This window comes from Hakea prostrata, chromosome 3 (assembly GCF_041222555.1).
Source record: "Hakea prostrata isolate BN-2017 chromosome 3, UWA_Hpros_2, whole genome shotgun sequence".
NCBI classification, from domain to species: domain Eukaryota; kingdom Viridiplantae; phylum Streptophyta; class Magnoliopsida; order Proteales; family Proteaceae; genus Hakea; species Hakea prostrata.
In genome coordinates, this window is record NC_142602.1 from 61,615,217 (window position 1) to 61,636,104 (window position 20,888).

A 20,888-nucleotide genomic window follows, 5' to 3' on the forward strand; every position below is an offset into this window, starting at 1 on the left:
TTCCTCTCATTATATAGAAGAAAAAACAGAAGAAGATTTTACAACCAATCACCAAGAACAGCGTTACAAGAATTCTCATCCAAAACCCTAATTGAAAATCCAAAACCTCTCAATAATGGTAGGCGAACATATACATATATATACACTCCAATTGGGTAAACGGGTCGACCCATCAATCGGGTCATACCATACTACAGGGACTCCACCCCCGCACCCCCTCCACAAATCTCTGCAAACTGGTCATTCAGGTCAGCAACCAAAATATGTCTGTGCGGATTCATCTTCCAAATCAGGTATAAAAATTCAAGTCAAAACATAACAAATATCCACCTTGACCTAAATTCTCCCACAAAATTGAATAGTCTTCATAGTCTCCAAAAGGGCTCTTCAATGGCTAAGCTCTAATTGCAACCAACTCCAATCAAGTCCAAGCAATGCTTGAACGCTAGTACATAATGGCTTTGTCAACATATTAGCTGGATTGTCTTTAGTACCAATCTTCAATACTTGGATATTGCCTTCAGCAACTACCTCTCTGACATAGTGATACTAAGCATCAATGTGCTTCGTCCTCTCATGATACATTTGATCTCTATTTAAGTAATAGAACTTTGGTTATCATAATGGACAACAGTCACCTCTTAAACCATGGTAAAATCTCCAAATAAGCCTCTACACCTAATATCTTCTTTAACTGCTTCAGTCACCATCATATACTCTGCTTCTATAGTAGATAATGCAATTGTAGCCTATAAAGTAGCATTTTAATTGATTGCACAACCTCCCAAAGCAACACATACCTTGTGAGTGACCTTCCTTTTCAAGATCACCTGCATAATCTGAGTCAACATAACCTATCAACTTGTCACCATTCCTCCCAATTCCAAACACACACCCTAGGTCCCCTTCAAATACCTGAGTATCTATTTCGCTGCTTCCCAATGAGTTTTACCTAGATATGATAAGTATCTATTCATTACACTAATTACTTGGAAATGTCAGGTTGAGTGCACACCATAGCATATATAATGAAACCAAATGCACTAGAGTATATGGAACACGTGACATATAGCTCACCTCTTCATATGTTTGAGGTGATAGAGTAGCTAATAGCCTAAAATGAGATGCAATTGGAGTACTAATAGGTTTTGCATTTTTCATGCCAAAATGCTCCAACATCTTCTCCATGCATATTTGTTGAGATAGCCATAGCTTATCTGCCTTTCTATCCCTCTTGATTTCCATACCAAGAATCTTTTTTGCTTCCCCCAAGTCTTTCATCTCAAATTCAGTGCTTAGTTATTGCTTCAACTTGATGATCTCATCTATATCTTTAGCAACAATTAACATATTATCAACATATAATAGCAAATATATGAATGAACCATCCAAAGGTCTTCTGAAGTATTCACAATAGTCATACTTGCAAATACTATAACCCAAAGTAGCCATGACATAATCAATTAAACCTCTTATACCATTGTCTAGGAGACTGTTTTAAACCATATAGGGACTTTTTCAACAAGCAAACTTAGTCCTCCTTTCCTTCTACAGTAAAACCCTTAGGCTGATGCATATAAATCTGTTCTTCTAGTTCATGCAATTTTCATATTAAATTGCTCTAACTCCAAATTATGCATAGCAACAAAAGTAAGCAAAACACAAATGGAACTATGCTTAACAATAGGTGAAAGTATCATCACCTTGTACCTGATTGTAGCTTTTTGCAACCAATCATACCTTGTATCTAGCATCTCTATCGTTTGTGGTGGATTATTTCCTCTTGTAGACCCATTTGCAACCAACAATCTTTTCCCCTTTAGGCATTTGGACAAATTCTCATGTCTGCTTTTTATAAAGAGACTCAATCTCCTCATTCATGATCAACAACCACTTTGAAGAATCGAATGAAGAAATAGCTTATGAATATGTTGTAGGTTCACTATTATTTATTGTATCTGCAATAGACAATATATAAGCAACAATTTCAGCATACCCATTTTTTTGTGGTGGCTTAATGTTCCTTTATGGCATGTTTTTGGCAATATTGTATTTATGTTTTTCTTGATTCCCTGGAGCACCTTCTTCTTTAGTAAGAGTGGGTGGCTAAATTGAAGTTGATTGTACTTTCTTTGAAAATGGATCATCCACTTCAAACTCCACTTTCTTCCAAGAATTTTTCTAACTTTTATCACTATGAACATGGGTTTCTTTTTTAGGATTCAACATAGTGGACTCATAAAAATTCACATCTTTGCTAATAATAAATTTAGGATTATGTGGATCAAGACACCATAACCTGAATCCCTTAACTCCAAATCCATACCCAAGGAAAATACACTTCTTAGCCCTAGGTTCCAACTTTCCATCATTTACTTGTGCATAAGTAGGACATCCAAAAACTTCTAAATTACTATAATCAGTAGATTTACCTAATCATACCTCTGGATTTTTGAACTCAATGGTTGTGCAAGGGAGACCTATTCACCAACCATGCTGCTATGTTTACTGCTGCCACCCAAAACTCCTTGCCCAATCTTGCATTTGACAACATGCACCTTGCCTTTTCTAAAAAGGTTATCTTCATACGCTTTGCAACTCTATTTTGCTGTGGCGTATTCACAACTATATAATGTCTTGCTATTCCCTCAGTCCTGCAAGACTCATTGTAGTCTTCTAGGCCATTGTTTGTTCTCAATTTCTTAATTTGTTTCACAATCTACCTCTCAATCAAAATATTCCATTGCTTTGAAAGTAACAAATACTTCATTTTTGTGCTTCAATTAGTAGACCTAGACCTTCCTAGAATAATAATCAATAAAGATAAATAAATACCTAACACCAACTCCCTTTGAAGGAACCTTGGGTGGCCCCACAAATCTAAATGAATGTAGTCCAGAGTTCCTTTGGTCCTGTGAATTGCAATACCAAAACTAACTCTCTTCTACTTTTTGAACACACAATACTCACATAACTCCATCGTTCCTGTACTCTAACCATACAATAGACCCCTTTTTCTCAATGTAGCCATCTCTTTTTCACTCATAATGGCCTAATCTCATGTGCCATAATTTGTAGTATTTAAATTATAAACTAATGGACCAGCTGCAACGGATCCAATGATTGTAGTACCCTGCAAGACATACAAATTACCAACCTTCCTGACTCCACTTTTAGCTGTGTATTTGCACCCTTTTATGTCAAAAGTGCCAAAACTAATGAAAAGATTATTCTTCAACTCAGGAATATGACAGACATCAATTAGAGTTCTAATAATACCATCATGCATCCTAATTCTAATATTTCTCTTCCCCATTGTATTACAAGGAGAATTATTCCCTATCAACAGATTTCTACTTCAAAAAGATTCATAAATATGGAACCACTCACGATTAAGGCACATATATGGTGGGAACACCCAGAATCAAGGATTCATTCTTCTTGTGGTCTAACTCTGTCATCAGACACCAATAGCATCTCATGTTGAAGGGACTCCTAGGCATTCCTCCTAACTTGTGCACAATAGAAACTACTGGTCATGACCTCAATTTTACACTGGAGAAAAGGAAGACTACAAATTTTTTTTAAACAAACAACAGCAAGAGAGATAGATAGGAAACAATGAAAAAGTGGATTAAATTTTATGATGTATATGATCATAAAGCCTTAAAAACCGGATTCATAGATCCAAGGCCATTAATGGATTTTTTTTTTTTTTTTTTTTTTTTTTGGGGGGGGGGTAAGAGGTCATTAATGGGTTTGTGCCATCAAATTTTCATCATGGATGACTAAGGGATCACGAATCTCTGATTCACTTGTCAAAAGCTTGAATAAATGGAAGTAAAAATTAGGGATTATCGACGGCGAAGCATCCAAGAAGATGGAGAGAAAGGAATCGAGGTTTGATTGTGTAAATTTCAAAAATAGAAAACCTTTGAAGATTAAAAAAAAATTGTATTTATATTCATACCCCCACATTTTTATTCCCAACCGTTGGATCTTTTTTGTAAGCATGGTGAAATTTTGACCACTGGCGGCAGCCAACTAAAGCTACCGCAAATAAAAACCGTGGGTCGATCTCAAGCAATTATACCACTTTAACTTAACCCTCTTAATGGTAATGCGAAAGTGAGAATATTCAAGTTTTTAACTAATTAATTAAACTAAATTAATGAATCTAAATATGTGATCCTAACACATGCATCTCACACGATCAAATTCGAAGTAAAAAGAAAAATAGACCTAACCTAACCATTTATCATCTAATAAATAAAGACATGAATAATTGATTACAAAAGAAAATTAATTAAAGAAAGGGAGTTGGTCCAAGTGTTAGCTCTGAATCGAGGGAAGGGGGGTGCAACTAAGATAACTTTGATCGTTTACCCTTTGTCATAGCTTATAGTCCACTGAACGGGGAAACGGATATAAAAGAAAGAAAATGTAGAAAGTAAATAATAAAAGAAAAACAAAACAAAACAATGCAATAAATAAAAAATGAATCTTAACCAAAGAGAGGCTCGAATGTAGGCATCTTTGATAAGGACTAGGGGAAACAAAAACAATAAATAAACGCTAAAAAATAAATCCTAAGTTAAGAATATAAAGTGTTTACCAAAAACAAAAGTTATGAACAAAAAGGGGTAGACAAAAGTAGGAATGAAGGGGGAGAGAAGATTATTAACGGAATCTACTTGCATTTTTTTTAATCTTAAATAACAAAAGAAAACATTGAACGATCAAATTCGAATCTCAGCCAACCCTAACAACCAGATCTGGAATGATCTAAATCTATACTTGCTAGACCCAAAGAAAAATGAATCATATTAAAACTTGAAACTTGAACTTGGAATTGAAATTGAAATTACATTGATTGAAATAAAGAAAATATGCTTGCATAAAGGAAACTAAACAACTTGAATACTTAATGCATTACATAGAAAAATTAAACCTAAACGCTAAATCTAAAAACTAGAAATCCATCAGCAATCAAAGAACTAGAGAAAATCTAAACAAAATAAAGAGAAAAGAAAGTGTAGAAAGCCTACAAAAACTAAATAGAAAAGAAAGTGTAACCTAAGTCTAAGAGGAGAGGGACATTTATAGGGTTGGTGAAGGGGATTATAAATAATGAAAGAGAAAATAAATAACAATAATAATGTTACTAATAATAATAATTATAATTATAATAATAAAGTGGTGGATGAATTTGAATGTCAAAATTCAAATTCAAATGAGGTGTTGGTTGAGAGAAAGACTCCAAGTGCGGAGCAAATGAAGGATTTTGAATCTCATAGTTTGAATTCGAATGCGTCCTCTAAGGAAGCTGTGGTGCCTAGAAATACATAATTGTGGAGGAATTCTAAAGACCTAGGTTCTTTGAGGAATAGGATTTTGATTCAATCACAATCTGTTGAGGAGACAGCTGCTTCAGTTGGGCCCAAAGCACCAACAAAAATTGGTAATGAGGAGGTGGGGCCGACCCAAAACATGGTGAGGGATGAGTCTCAAGATCAATTGGAGCTTTAAGTCATCCCGCTGGGAAGATAGGTCGTTGCAATTAATCTTTTCTCTCTAAGGATTTGGTGGAAATAATTTTTTTGGAAATAGTATGACTGGGTGTATATGGGCAACTGTTGTTGCAGTGTTTGAGTTGACTTTGTTCCTTGTTTGAAGTGACGGGATCCTCTAATGATCCTTTTATCGAAAAAATTAATAAAGAGTGAAATAGGAGGAGGGGATAACAAATAAAGGACACTCATTCGTTTGAGAATGTAAGGAGAGAGGAGAGAGAGAGAGAGAGAGAAATGAGTGTGGGCTATTAAAGGAACAATATATATATATATATATATATAAAAAAATATATATATATATATATATATATATATATATATATATATATATATATATATATATATATATATATATATATATATATATATATATATAAGAGCACTCTCACTTATAGAGGAAAGAAAGGCTTTATTGAGGATGACTGTTTAATTCGGTGAAACAATCTTGACCCTTCAAATTGTTAGTTGAGCTTGCAATGATTCTTTGTGGGGACCACGCAAATGGCAGGGGTCCACAAATTTTGTTGCAAAGTGATGATTGGCTCTTTTTTTTCTTTTTCTTTTTGAAAATGGATAGGCAATGATGGGATATCCTTTTAATCTTGAAATCATGTTCGATGGTCTTGATCGCATCAAATCTTGATGGATGGTTTTGATCGCATCGCAAAGATATTCTTGGATAAGTTTGTAATCTTCTTGGAAAAAAAAAGGTTACTATTCATGAATAGTAACTTGTCTTGTTGTAACTTGTCTTGTCAGGAACCTTTGCTCATAGCCGTCCAATTGGAAGCTTGAATCTCGTCCTCAGAGATAAATTGTTGAGGCATTGATTGAAACGATGTCATGGCCTTGATTTGATCTTGGCCCTTGATTTGCATTGTTGAGAGGATAATTGATTTGCATCGTTAGATACAGAAATGATTGATGAACCATTTCAGGGCATTCCATGTGTCAGAAACACTGTTTTCCCTATTGGGCTGGTTCAAAATGATTAACCCAATTAGGCTGAGCCGAGTTTTGACTGGATTGGTTTATCTAATTTGACCAAGCCGGGTATTGGTTGGACCATTCTTAAACTAGAATGATGAACAAGTTGTCCTTTTACTGATAGGACTCATCAAACTATTCGATGCTGGAATAGTAACGGTAACCCATACTTTTTCCTGGGTAAAAGGGTGCCGGTATTGTCGCCACGGCTTACGGGTCATTCGTTGATGTCGTCATGGCTAACTATTTCCCATCTTCAAGTCCTGGGAACTAGACGTAATTGTTGAAGGTGATTATTTGGCATTCTTTGACCTTTTATTCATGTACGATTGAAGGCTAATTGAAAGAGTAACCAAACATTTTTTATCGCCTTCCTCCATATCATTTTTATTGATGAAATTGTTGATAGCCTCTTTACACCAGACTTTCGTGCATTGCAGGCCTTCTTTTGTCTTCTGTGAATCGTGAAGTGCTTCATGATCATAAAATTTAATGATGGAGAGTCAAGTTGTAGGTTGCTTCAATCAGTACAATATTTGGTGAAGTATTGGTTTTAGCTGGAAGATTGGACGGTCTTGGTTTGGGACCGAGTGGCTACTCAGTTCTATATTGTTTCAGGGACCACGGAAGTAGTTCCTGTTGGTTTGGATATTGTTGTGGAGTTGGCACCAACTACAATGTGTGAATAAGGCTTGTTAGAAGCCACAATGGCTTGGGTATTGGTTTTGACTACAGGTGTAGCCTGGGAAAACTGAGTGCCATATGAAGCTTTGGATTTAATGATGATATTGGAAGAGGGGGCCTTGGGTGTTGCCATGATGGATTGTTGGTGTTGTAATGAGTACAGGGGTATTTTAGTCTTTCCATAGGTTTTGGGATTGGCTTTGACTTGTTGATTTGTTTAAGGGGTATGATAGTCATTTTACTATCTCTATTTGTATACAAGAATTAGGGGTTAGGGCTTTATCACTTCATTCACGATCAAGCATACTCGCTCTCCTCTCTTTCTTCTTTCTCTCCTCTCCTCTCCTCTCTGGTTTCGGTTTCTGGTTACTTGAAGAACCGAATGGTTGCTGGTGGCTGTGCTTGAAGCTGCTAGATACAAGACTGATAAAGTATGATTGTTGAAGCTTGCTTGCTTCCGAAGGCTTGAGAGAATCCCTGGTGTTTGGTGGTTCGGTTGCCTTGAAGAAAAGGATTGGAACTCAGCTGTAAACAAGTGCTTTCGTTCTTGTTTCATTAATCCTTTTCTTGTCTCATGCTTGGGCTCTTGTTGGGTAGATTTCATAGTGTTGTAACCACCTTCTTTGATATTCTTCAATTGCATAAGCTTGGTGAGAGCATATCTCATCCTTGGATGTAGGTCTCTAACCGAACCAAGTAAAACCCTTGTGGTGTGTGTTTGATTGATTATTTCCTCTCTACTGTTCTATGGTGTTTATCCGCTGCGTAATGGTTAGAATTCCTGAAAAGAGTCAGGGATGTAATGATGCAATGATGTATGCCTTTGTGAAAATTAGGCAAAATAATGTGATGCAATGTTGCAAAAAAGTGAAAAAAGATGGATAATGATTTTGAATTTGAGTATTGTTGAAAAAGCAATTTCTTTTAAATGGTTAAGGGCCTGTTTGGTTACATGAATCTAGAGATTTGAAATCTCTGGATTCATGAATGTGAGATTTATACCCGTTTAGTTGTAAAAGTCTCTAGATTCATTAAATCTAGAGATTCATCTTTTTACACTAGAAACATGAATCTGTAGATTTATGGGTATGGAGTGAAATCCAGAGATTTCATACCTAATACAGAAAAGCTAAACATTTGCAAATTCACAAAAATCACAGATGAATCCACATATTTCATTTCACATATTGGGTTAACCAAACAGTTAATTTTATAAATTATGACTCCATAGATTTGAAATATCTAGATATTTGAAATCTCCAAACTCAAATAACCAAACAGGCCCTAATGGGTTGTATTTGGGATTTTTCAAAAGATTCAAGGGAGATTCTCTACCAAGGGTATTGGTTGTTATTCCTGTATTAATCACCGTAAAGGGTTTAATCATCTCAAGAAATGACTGCCCAAAGATGACATTGGTAATGATATCCTTGACAAGAATAAAAACCTGTCGGAGACGTATTTGATTGTTGTAAATGCAAACATTTGACAACTTGTAATTGACACCTAGACTTTGGCCATTGGCACCAGAAAGTCTATGGGTATTCTTTTCATAGTATTGGGTAGGGACCAGTCCTTCTTTGATGCAATTAGAGGTTGCACCAGTGTCGACCAAGGTAACGGTAGACAGGGTAAAGGAATCATTAATGACAAGATGAACTCAAACATGCCATTGTTGGAAGTGGATGCTATTGATTAATTGGGTAAAGTCCTGGTTAGAGACAAAATGATCAGGGAATTGTTCAGCATTGTTAGGGACAAAATGATCAGGGAATTGTCAGCATTGTTGGTATTTGTTTGTGTGGAAATTTTGGGGAGTTGATCGTGGAGAAGGTTTAACTCCCACTTTATTTGGGTAGCTTCTCTTCTGAGATCATTGGTCAATGTCTCAAGAGCATGAATTTGTAAATCATTGTTTCAGAGAGATGCTGTTGATGAAGATGGTTTAAACCGATTGCAAATATTGTTAAGATTGTAATTGGAATGTTGTGTGGGAATAGGTTTAGGAATTAAAGATTCTTTAACTTGTTCAAGATATTGTTTCTTTAATTCTGGATTCTATATTTGATCAACAAATTCAAGAAATGAACTTGGAATAGTTTCATTCCTAATTATATTTATAGTATTTGTAGAACATTCACATATTCTTGATTCCTCGCAGGGACGTGTGAAGAGAATAGCTTCAGAGTCGTCTGAAAGACTACTAAAATCCATATTGATGTTATTGATTTCATGTTCGGAATCAGATGAACTATCTGGTTTAGCGAAGAAATGGAGGATTGAACTCCAAATCTTCTCATCATCAATAATCAGATTGACCTTTTTGTGGCATGCAACAATATTTGGCTAATAGGTGACCAACTTTGTTGCATTTGAAACATTTTGCAATAAATGTTCTTTTTAGTTCATTTGGTTTGGAATGTTCTTTATTTTTTGTTGGTGGTGTATTTTTACGGTATTTGTTGTTGGAGTTGTATTTATGGATTTGTAGTAGGGTTCAGAAGACTTATATTTTTCATTATACTTGTCTCTATACCTACGAAATTTGTGAGGTTTAATGGATTTTATCGGGGTGAACCCAAATTGTTCACAAAATCCTCCTAACTCCTTGCTATAAACCTTGGATTCTTTATGTATTTATTTACATAGTCTCATGTTTGTACACAAGACAAATGCTTCCTCATGTATAAGACTAATGATATTACTGTAAGTAAGGCTATTGTAAGAGATTTCATTGTTATGGTCATTTCTCAAACGTTGTTTCAATTTCTCATAAAACATTGTTGATAATCATTTGATAACTTTTTCTTTCCAGAAAGATGAATTTGCATCATCTCTGGTCAAGACTTTGGAAATGAAAATATCTTCGTACCATTTGAATTAGTGGAGACCCTTGCATTTCAGTTCGACATATGTCGTTCATCCATACAAAAATGGATGGTCCATTTCCATGCCAAAAATGGACAGGATAAGAATTCAATTTAAGACTTGGTTGATGATGACCCAAAAAAAAATTTTAATTTAATAGGACAAAATTACCCCTTAAATCATGTAAAGACCAAAATACCCCTAAAGTATTTGACAAATACAGTTCAATTAAAATACCTTTACCCATTCCAACCTTCATGTTGGTGGATAAATGGATTCTTCCTTACCCATCTTTTTCTTTCATCCACCTAAAAATCACCCACCACCGTCCCATCCTTGAAAATGAAAAAACAAATCCGGGTTCCCAACCCTCAAAAATAAAAATAAAAATAACAAAACTGCCACCAAAGAAAAGCCCCAAGCTGATCGTAAGGTTAGAAACCTAGGAAAAAGGGGGGAAACCCTTATTGTTTCTCTACAAATCATGCCATAACCCTCTTGTAATTTAGGGTTCTGTTCACTGCCAAATCATGCCATATCTCGCTCTACAACTACTATATCAACTCTAAATCTTCAACTTTTACCAGATCCCATAGCGTTCTAATTTGTTAAAGAATCCTTTCTTATTTGTAGGCATGCAATCATGAAATCACTCTATTCAACAAGGAGACATAAAGAAAGTCGAGGATAGAAAAGAAAATGAAAACAACAAATATTATTGGGTCTCAATCAGTGGCCGAGAGAATGAGTATGTTGGGTATAATGTGATTCTTCAACTCGCTTGAAATTGTAAGAATACATATGGTGGGAAATTATGCAAATCTCTGCTGGGTTTCAAACTGTTATAGGAGTAACCGGAGGGTGGTTTACTCTAGTGGTGGTGGTAGGTGGTTTCCAACAATAGTGGGTGCCCGTAATAAAGGGGTTTACTAGCAATGGGGGTGGGGTTTTTTTTTTTAATATAGTTTTTAACGTGTGGGTCATCTTAGTGGACTACAAATTAATGTTGGGTCCCTTTAGTACAGTATATTACATGGTGAGTCTCAACCAAACTAACACCATTAATCACGTTAAATATATTCATTCAACTTTAAAAGTGGAGGGACCAAAATGCCCCTGAAGTTATTTAATACATTGTGTTATTATATTTTTTTTCTTTTTTGAAATGTACATATTTTTTAACCATATAATTAACGCTTAATGACCAATTATCTCTTTTTAAAATAATTTATTAACACAATGTATTAAATAACTTAAGTGATATTTTGGTCCCATCACATTTGAAATTTGAATATATTTAACAGCAACAAAGGGTGTTAGTCTAATTGAGAATCACACGTAATGTATTACATTAAAGAGACTCAACATTAGTTTATAGTCCTCTAAGGGGACCTACACGTCCTCTAAGAAGACCTACACGTAAAAAAAAACTCTAAAATATAAAATAGAAGTGGAGTTTAGAAGATGGAAGAGTTGCTACTAGCAACAAAACTAAAAATATTACAACATAAATGTCAACGCAAGGGGGGTTTAGAGGAAGGGGAAAATGTAGAGGCTGATACAGAATTCATCCAAAGCTACAAACAAACCTTCTCACCTCATCAGAACTAAACCAATCAAGAACCACACTTGGTTCCTACTGAACCAAAAATTTGTCAGCATCAGGTAAACAAGAGATGACCGGCCGAACAAATGGAGATATTACATCATACCCAATATGTAAATAAACAGCGAAACATGCGCTTCAGATACAAGTATACAACATTTGATGATAATGACAGAGGTGTAATTGCAACCTGTTGTACAGGAAATTCAAATCGGTTGGATAACAAGAAGATCAAGTATAAATGTTATACAAATTGAATTTGAACTCACAAAGCCCCTTTCAATTGCTCGGAAATCAAGATCATCATCCATTTTATCTTGCTCCCTCTCCAAAAACAAAGACTGCCGTTACATAACAACATGCTCAAACTACTTAAATAGTTTAAATTTCTGGGATACCAGTCTAGATTAAAATAATAATAATAATAATAATAAAAGATAATCATAATAATAAGTAACCCTTCTCCAATCTTAGACCATGTATACTTAAATTGTACTAAAAATAGAATTGTTGTTTATTGGAAAAGATGCCATGGGAAAGATGCCATGAAATGACAGCCAGTCGTGAACAAATGCCTAGGGCAGTTTGATAACTCTAATTTTTAAGAACCGGCGGAAAGACGGCCAATCTCCAACCTAATCTTGCAAAACATGACCTAAGTTGAGACTAACAGGGTTATGCATAGGTTGAGATTTTTATTTCAACTTTGTTAGAATTGACTTTAACCCTAAACCTTAATCAAAAAGATAAATTTGAAGCAAGAATCAGTGACAACCCAATAAGTAGAACCATTCTTTTTTACCTTCTATGATCAAAACATCAATTGATTGGAAAAAGAAGAAAAAAGAAAAAAAAGTTGTAAATCAATTGATTGGAATATTAGAGATAACTAGGCTAATTTCTCTCCGATCATTGAGGAGAGTTCAATTGATAATGATGACAACTGGGATCACATTTAATTCATCATTTGGTCAAAAGATTCAGGTACCTCATATGGGCCGTTGTTTTTGCCTAAGAGTTTTGATAAATATAATAAAGGTTCAAATGGGTCAATACAGTTAGATTTAACCGGTTGAAACGCTTGATAATTAAGAAACAAATTCATACTCACGCTAACACTCACGTATCATGTATTCTAATTTAGGCATGCATAATTCTTTTTGCATGAAATCATAAGGAAATGCAATTTAGACTTACATGTATGGTCTTTCACTTGTGAAGTTCCTGTAGTCAGATCAGGTGATTTTAGTGATCTGAAATAGAAGTATTCTAAGTTTGTAGTCAATTGAAGAAATTCAAAGGGAACGATATTCATCAACTTCCTAACTGTTCAATTTTCAGAAAAAAAAAAACAACAAGAGACTCTTATTTAAGATATGAGATATTGGAAGAAATTGATGAAGTAGATGGTCGAAAATAACAGAAATATTAATTTTTCTATAAATCCCAGAAATCATTAATGCAAAAATTCTTCTTTCTTTGATTTTTCAATGGGTTTTAGAAAAGTGTTTCGTTAGTTCTTTTTCCGAGACGGCTCCTTTTGCTGCTATTTCTGCTCATTGGGCTCTCTTTACTGCTTATTCTGCCCATTGGCTATTGTTCATGAAGATAATACATTGTTATTTTATCTAGATGATGCTCACCCAGAAAACACTACTAATTATTTCCCAAACCAATTCAAAGTTGAAACTTGAACATTTCTTGTGACGAGGACCTAACCTTGACGGCTGGTGAGTTGGAGTTAGATGCCAACAGGGAAAACCAGGTACAACATGTGGAGCCAACTCAGACATCTAGAAAGGGACAAAGACCAGAATTTCTAGGATTTCTTGACAATTTCCATCGTTGAAATCCTAACAAAATTTAGTTGTCATAGAGGGGATGATCCCGTTCCATAATGAATTACTCATTCGATATTATTCTTATAAATAGATATGTAACTACGAAAAGAAGGCAAGAAATTATAGTTTTCTACTTTCTCCAATTTCTCTTTCTTTCCATCTGCCTTGTTCCTTCTCTGCTGTGGTTCCCACTCGTTTCTGAGATTTAGATGGTTCAGTTCTCCTCCATATACACATTGAATTCCACAAAAGTTAAAATGTTGTTCAAATATGAATGGTTGAAATAAAAATCACTATTTTTGCCTGACAATTTTGATAAGATACAATAAGATTATTAAAAAGTTGACTCAGTCCAAGGAAAGCAGCTGAAGCATTTGAGAGTTCAGTTAACCAAACTCATAAGTCATGTCTAACAGACAGTTACACATCGTATGTTATAACTTTGCATGGATAATTTATTCAATATGAAATCATTAATGAAATGAATTTTGAATATACACATATAGGTTCAATCCCAATCGTTATTTCGGAAAAGTCTTATTTGTAGATTGATTTGATGGTTTAAAGGACCAACAGAAAGTATCCAAAAATTGTGGAAACTAAAGTAAATTAAGTAAATGATATTCATGAGCTTCTTTTTCATCTTATTATCTTCTAGAGAGACCATCAAGACTCTAAATTTAAGATATGAATTATTGGAAAGAATTGAAGAAATTTGGCCGAGAAGAAATTTTAGAGAGGAAGAATAACAAATTAGAACACAAGAGATCAGAGAAGAAGATGAAATTAAGAGGGAGAATTAGAAATTGTGGATAACATTCTTGTCTTTAAAATTCCTCACCCCCCATTGCATTTATAGTCTAGGATGATTTCCTATTCTTATCACCATTCCACAATTCCCCAACCTTACTTTACATTTAAAATGACATTTTAACCCAAATTTCCCCTACAATTTACCTTCATTTAACGAATACCTTTAAACTGGACTTTTAACATATATCTTTACATGTCAGTACAGTAAGTACACTTTGTTTTACTTTTCAATTCACTATATTTTGACTATAGTCAGTAAACAAGACTGTAATAGTAAACTAATATAGAACGTTATACCTACAAGAGGATAAAAATAAACTCAATATATTTTGAAACATTTTTTGATAAGAAACGGAGTCATTCTTATGTATCTCAGTTGAAATTTCTTATGTATCTCAATTGTTGGTAACAGAGTAAATTCTTCTTTTAACAGCAATTCGTTATGTATCTCAATCATTCTTTCAAAGAGATATCACAACAAAAGAAGTGTCATTTTTTTTTTTTCAAATTATTTTGGTAGTGAATTGATTTGAAACAAGGATAATTCCATCAATTAAAACATAGTAGGAAGCATTTGAGAACAGGCCACAAGAAGCTCGTGTTCAAGTAAGGTCCAACCTAATCAGAGTGAAGCTAATCTGGGCAGAGCCGAATAAGGTTGAGCTCCGACTGTGGTTTTAAGGCTAAGCAAAGATCTGCAGAGTGCGCTAAAGAGAACGAAATCATGAACTGGAAACCCTTCAGATGCCACTGAGTATTGATATCAATACATTAAACCAACCATCCACTTGGTAGATCATGAGCCCAGTCATACAGAGCAAAACCAAACCAATTCATTCAGAGGGTGTTCTTCATAGGCAACACTACCCAACTACTTGATTCGATAGCCAAGGCCTAAGGGGCAGACCATCAAAACATATATTCCAAACGGTCTCCAAAAAGAAATGTGAACCTGATGCCAAAGGTTTCCACACAAGCAGAGTTCAGGGGGCAATTGCCCTACACAGAGACTATTTTGGTACCTTGTTCTCATATTACAACTTACAACCAGTTGTCCAAAAATGAAAAATAAAACAAAAGTGGAGTTTAAAAGACGAGAGAGGACAGATGTAAAATATTTCATTCCTGCCTCCAGTAAGAAACTTGCAACCCCCTGGGGGTGTTGGAGGAAGGGGAAAATGTAGACCCTGCTACAGAATTCATTCAAAGCTACAAACAAACCTTCTCACCACATAAGAACTAAACCAATCAAGAACCACACTTGGTTCCTACTGAACCAAACATTTGTCAGTATCAGGTAAACAAGAGATGACCGACTCACCAACTGGAGATACTGCATCATACCCAACATGTAAATAAACAGCAAAACATGCACTTCAGATACACACAGGATAAGATAAGAAGAACAGCAGGGGAAAGAAGGCAAAGAAAGGGCAACAGAAATCAGAATAAATTTGCATGTTAAACTGATAAAAGAAAAAGGGAGGGTAAACCACTTCCAAATGTACACCGAATTAACCAAGTACATCAATCCAAGAGGCCTTATTTGCAACCGGCAACAACCGTAGCAATCCACTCAGAACCAGATGCTTGAGTTTCTGACACAACAGTTGATGATAATGATAGAGGAGTAATTGCAACCTGTTGTACAGGAAATTCAAGATAGTTGGATGACAAAAAGGTGGAAGTATAAAAGTTATACAAATTCTATTTGAACTCACAAAGCCATTTTCGATTGCTCGGAAATCAAGATCACCATCTGTTTCATCTTGCTGCCCTTCCAAAAACTGCAGTAACAAAACAACATGTTCAAACTAGTTAAAACAGTTTTAGTTTATAATTAGGATGCGGCATGTTGAAGCCCATTACTACTAGGTGGTCTTGGATTCAAGTCTCCTACTTCACACCTCCACTTCCCATAGAATAGGACAAGTAGGACTGTTATGAGGGTAAAGAAAATAATAGGATTAAAAGAAATCTAGTTGCAAGAATCAGAAAAAAGCAGCATTCTCATGAACACATAAAGAGAATAGGCCATGGGAAAGAAAGAGAACTGAGGTTCCCACTGCATTGCACCTCCTTCCAACAGGGATGTTCGATCCTTAGGAAGAGATTTAAAATATACCTAAAGACGAAAATACTTATTTACTCTTTGGGAATCAGATTTTCCAGCAACCCCCAACTGATTCAACTTCCACATTCTTTCGTTGTGTGTTTATGCGGGCTGCATCCTGTAGACCAATGACACCGGATCATTTCAAGGTCCTTTGTCTACCAGACAGTTTGTTCTTTTGTCTTTTTCATTTCCTTCCATTTTCTTTGTATTTGGGGGGAAGAATACACAATCTTTCAGGTCCATATGTCTGAAAACCTAACCCATGAAATGATTAACAAACACTTACAGCTGCAGATGCATCACGGCTGAGCTGAGCAAGCTGGATGCCAAGACTTTGTTGGTTGGACATAAAATGACCAGCAGAGGGTTGTCTATTTGCTGACACAGCTTGCCAACTCGGAATGAACCTCCATAGGCTCTGTCTTGGGACTTTAAACCCTAACAAACAAGTAAGAAATCAATAGAATGCATGAAAAAGAATACTTGAAACCGTCAAAGAGAGGTCTGAGCCCTATTGCATCAAATGAACATGACATTGAAAATATATACAATTAGAGAGTCATCACTTTAACCAAAATCACGTGGAATCACTTGCCCCAAGCAAAATGCCACATCATTACATTCAGGACACCAACAAAAGTGAGAAGTTTTCTGAAAAAATAGAAGGAAAGGAAAAAAAAAACAAGGGTCAAAATTATCATTACATGATGATTCCACTTAGGATAAGGCTGGATTTCTTTGCTTACATGAATATATTCCAGACACATCAGTAAATGAAACCCCCCAAATTTTCCAAACCTTCGTGCTTCCAATCATTTATCTTGGCATTATAGCTTCTTATAAATGACAATAAAGAGAACTGCGACTATTTGTATGAGCAAAGAAACATGGAAGAAACAGGATAGTGGGCCTAAAAGGATCAATCTCTGAAGAAGGTAAAGCAAAAAAAGGGAGAGGGGAGCACTTAATATTTGGGATCACCCCATTCTGGTGTCATGTTGGCACAATGTTACAGTTCAAGGATGTCGCTCATATGAACAATTGTGTAATTACATATGAACAGCTTACATGGGACATATTCCAGAAGTAGTAGTTGCCTTGCATGGGGATAATCTCTAGAAGACTGTGTCAACCACACTTGGAGATATCAAGGAAGATCAGATTTTATTACCATCATCATGTAGTTACTAATTTCAGTGTTTGAAAGTGGATTGTCTTTCTATTGTAATGAACACTAGTTCATTTATTCTACTTCATGAGTTTGATGTAAACAGATCCACTACGAGTGTGGACCTTATATTATGAAGTTTCCATTCATCTATCATACTACTATTATAAAAGCACAAACTGAGGGAGGATAGTTACATTTCACTTTTCAAAACACCCATACCTTCTAAAACTACTAAACCTTTAAGTCATCAAAAAAGAATATACAAACAAACAATGCTGGCAAAAGTTGACTCACCTTCCCCCTGAAGTAATTTAGTTGTGAGTTGCACCTTTCTTAATGGATGAGTGACACACGTCCAAGGTTAAATATTAGGGTTGAGATTTGGAGGAATTTTTTTTTTTTCATTTTAATTTATTCTCAACCTTAGATCTAATCTTGGGCATATGTCGTTCATCCATAAAAAATGAATGGTCCATTTCCATGCCAGAAATGGACAGGATAAGATTCCAATTTGAGACTTAGTTGATAAGGGCCCCCAAAAAAATTTAATAGGACAAAATTACCCCTTGAAGCATATAAAGACCAAAATACCCTTAAGTATTTGACAAATGCAATTTAATTAAAATACCTTTACCTATTCCAACCTTCATGTTGGTGGATAAAGGGATTCTTCCTTACCCATCTTTCTCTTTCATCAACCCAAAAATCACCCACCACCGTCCCATCCTTGAAAACCAAAAAACAACCCCATTTCCCAACTCTCAAAAATTAAAAAAAAAATAAAAAACTGCCACCAAAGAAAAGCCCCAAGCTTGGTCGTAAGGTTAGAAACCGAGGAAAACGAATGGGATACCCCTACTATTTCTCTGCAAATCATGCCATAACACTCTTGTAATTTAAGGTTTTGTTCACTGCCAAATCATATAATCGCGTATCTCGCTCTGCAACTACTATATCAACTCTAAATCTTCAAACTTTTACCAGATCCCATAGCGTTCTAATTTGTTAAAGAATCATTTCTTATTTGTAGGCATGCAATCATGAAATAACTCTATTCAACAAGGAAAAATAAAGAAAGTCAAGGGTAGAAAAGAAAATGAAAAACCAACAAATATTACTAGGTCTCAATCAGTGGCCGAGAGAATGAGTATGTTGGGTATAATGTGAATCTTCAACCCGTTTGAAATTATAAGAGTGGATAGTGGTAATGATGCAAATCTCTGCTGGGTTTCAAACTTTTATGGGAGTAACCAGAGGGTGGTTTACACTAGTGGTGGTGGTAGGTGGTTTCCAACAATAGTTGATGCCCGTAATAAAAGGTGAAAGGGGATTGCTAGCAATGGGAGTGGGTTTTTTTTTTTTTTTTTAAATATAATTTTTGATGTGTGGGTCCTTTTAGTGGACTATAAACTAATGTTGCATCCCATTAATGCAGTATGGGTACCAACCAAACTAACATCATTAATCTCCGCCATTAAATCCCTCAAGTTATTTAATATATTGTGTTATTATATGAAATTCCGAAAAGATCTAAAAAAATGGTTATACCGGTATACTCCTCTTCTCGGCCTTCCTCTCAGTCCCCCTTGGGTTGACCGTAATCGGGACTTGTGTTTTGTGACTGGGAAACCTTTAGGGTTGTATTCCTCTTGGCCTTTATTCACTTTGTCCCACCACTTTGTTGTGTGGCTAGCGGCAGGTGAAACCTGGCATCCGATTTCGTGCTGTAGAATCGCTATTCTCGGTGATGATGTTGTAATCGGGGATAGGGAAGTTGCCATTAGAAGGAATTCCAATAAGTGGATAATTGAAGAAGCCAAAAAAGGTGAGCGCCTAGCGCGATACGGCTTTTTGGCCTGGGCAAAACTTTTTTGTTTGTTAGCCAAGGATTATATATATATATATATATATATATATGTATGTCGGGCGGAGCACCACGCACCGGAAAGAAGGAACGAGACCAAAGAAGTTATGGTTCAACAGGAATGCACCCCAGCCCAAAAGGAAAGTCATTATCGAACGAGAGCGAGCGGCATAAGTCCGGCCCGAAAAGAGGAGCCCCGAGGCGGTTGCGCCAAACGAAATACCAACAATACCAGAAGACCACGGAAAACCACCCCGAACGCATCAATAGTATAACTGCACGGCCAAGATAAGAAGCTTAACACGAAGGAGACCGAGAGGATATACAACTATTGATCACGACCAGCACGCACATTCACTATTCACGCTCACTTGGCTAGTAAATTACTCGAACTCAGTAAATTTTCTACGCCTTTATAAACGATATAATGAAGGAAGTAGTAGATAAATAGTAATATTCATCTGCATAATTGTAATAATTTTTCACAAATAAAAGAAGTATTTGCGTACTTGAATATTACAAAACAATGTGAATATTATAGAACTCCACAAACATATGTTGAACAAGGATTAACTCTTCCAATAGAAACCGGAACTATCTTGATAAGTTAGCAATTTCTATTAAACCAACCAATACGAGTACAAAAAGAACAATTAAGAAATAAGTTTAAAAATCAAAGACAAAAATATGTGATATATTTGGCAGAAACATTGACAAAAAAGAAGAAACCGTGGTATGATCTTATAAAAGGAATAAAATATAAAAGTCCCACATCTATGGGATTTGATCCTTATACATATGAATTACTCATGTCCGAAACCTAGAAATAAAAAACATGAAATTAAAATAGAAATTTTACACCAAAGAAATATTGGTGATGAACGTTTGTATAAGAACTAAAATTCAACAAAATTATAACGAATCCATAATATTATGAATAAAGATCAAGTCATAATAAGTAAAAAGATAGAAAACATATGAATAAAATTGAAAGAAAAATCAAAAATTATTTGAACAAATTAAGAATTTAGTAAAAATTTATGGAAATATTAAACAATATATGGAGCTAAACAAAATGAATTAAATACGCAATTGACATGAAGATAGTGATAATTACGAAAAGAATAATTATGCAAAATTAATAGAAAACCAATATTTAATAACATTAATTGGAACATGAGTTCACAAGATAGGCTAAGACAGAAGAGGAATAAAAACTAAGAGATAAAATAAAGAAACGAAAGAAGTTAATTATTTAGAAGAAAATGGAGAATAGATCATAATGAACCCTTTGATAATATCCCAGAATTTACGTGGAGAATAGATAACAACCACCAATACTAAAAGAATATACCAAAAGATAGA

The 20,888-nt window shown here is 35.1% G+C and overlaps 1 pseudogene; it reads right to left on the reverse strand.

Annotated features, from left to right (window-relative positions):
• Nucleotides 1-20,888, reverse strand: part of LOC149022668 (cytochrome P450 94A2-like) — a 67,198-nt pseudogene that overhangs the window by 27,584 nt on the left and 18,726 nt on the right.